We start from the raw sequence: 1,599 nt of genomic DNA on the forward strand, positions 1-1,599 counted from the left end.
TTAAAAACTCAAACGTATTCGGGAGTCAGCCAAACGTGACTAGTAACCGCAAAAACAAACAGTAGCGATATTTTCGAACAACTTCTGGCAAACACACGACCAATCAAGGAATCATTTCCTTCGAAACTCAAGATAGTTCAAGTTTTTAAATTTGCCATTTCAGTTTTTACTGAAAAAATTACTCGGTTTCTCAATTTCGGAAACACAACTAGTTTCTGTAACCGGACATACGCGAGGAAATACTCATGGGAATTTAGACAGTTAAAAATTGTCACGCTGTTGTAAATTTAAAAAATATTGATGACGCGTCGGCGATTGATCAGGCGCACAAATTAAATAAAAAACAGGTTTGACAAGTTCGAAACTGGACTGACTCATCCATTTCTTTGGAATTGAGCGGCAAATCAAAGAAAGTCGAGCCGGCGGCTGGCAGAGTCTACTATCCACTTACCGACTTATCTAGGAAGATCGGAAAAGCGACTCTGCTGGCAGAGGGTAAGCGGGAGTGTGAGGCTGTGCAATCAGAGGTTAAAACAATATCTTTGTACAATGGTACCCATTCTGTAGCTATTGGTTTTTGCTACTATTAATCTATAATTATAAAGAAATACCACTGGGCACGAGTCAACTCTTCAGGTCCCCCCCCCCCCCCCCCCCCCCACCCGGTGGAAAAATTTGTTGATCTTGGCAACTACATCAACTGATGGCGTCTTGAAGCAACTGTAGATATGGAGCTTGGCGACGAATTGGTGATGAGGAATGCCTGAGATTGAGGCCGTTGCAATCACCTGGAGCAATGCAACCATCAAGTGTTTCAGTGTGTCTTCCTCTGCCATGGCACGATCAGAGGTTGTATTGGTCAAATATTATAGGATGCTGAATAGTAATGGTAGCCATAGGACATGCTCTCTGGCGCTGCAGAAAAGTTTATCTCGTCATCGTGGGCTGCAATTGTCTACTTCATGAGTCTGTTGGCGAACCTTTCGCAGAAAAGGCGGGCTGAAATATGACGTAATCTGTTGAGTTGGCAAAAACTCTGATGATTTGAAAAGACGCTCGCGAGCATTCGAACCGCGGGCACGTCTCATATCTCGCGCAACACAAGACTTGCGTTCGCTCTTTCCGTCCAGTGGAACCCTGGACCAATGGTGAATGTAGCAGTGACGGTAAGCTCCGTGATTTCGCTAAAACGGTAGGGCCCTTCCTTTTGTTTGGGTCTTAAAGCCCATCCCTCTGTTAAAATTGCTGTGCCTTGTTTGTTTATCGTACTGATGGCTCTCAAGGCTGTGGCACGACACAGACGCCCTCTTCTAAAATCTGGCTGCATAACCAAGTTTTAGCACGATCTAAAAGGCTGTGTGCTTTTCCAAGGACCTTACGCCTTTTTCAGCGGGATAGATGTTTGTGCTAACGCTTCATGTCTTTGGAAACCCTCGTACATCCATCCTCTGGGCAAGTGTAGATCGCCCCTGGCTGGTCGTTACTCTCATGGACTGTCACCGAAACTCTCTTGCGTCTTAGTAGAATCGTTGTCAACATGAGTAGACTTTTTCTTGTTAATTAAGCCTAAGAGACTTAAATTCTCCAGTGAGAACATGG

Source organism: Montipora foliosa, unplaced genomic scaffold (genome assembly GCF_036669935.1).
Source record: "Montipora foliosa isolate CH-2021 unplaced genomic scaffold, ASM3666993v2 scaffold_16, whole genome shotgun sequence".
Taxonomy (NCBI): Eukaryota; Metazoa; Cnidaria; class Anthozoa; order Scleractinia; family Acroporidae; genus Montipora; species Montipora foliosa.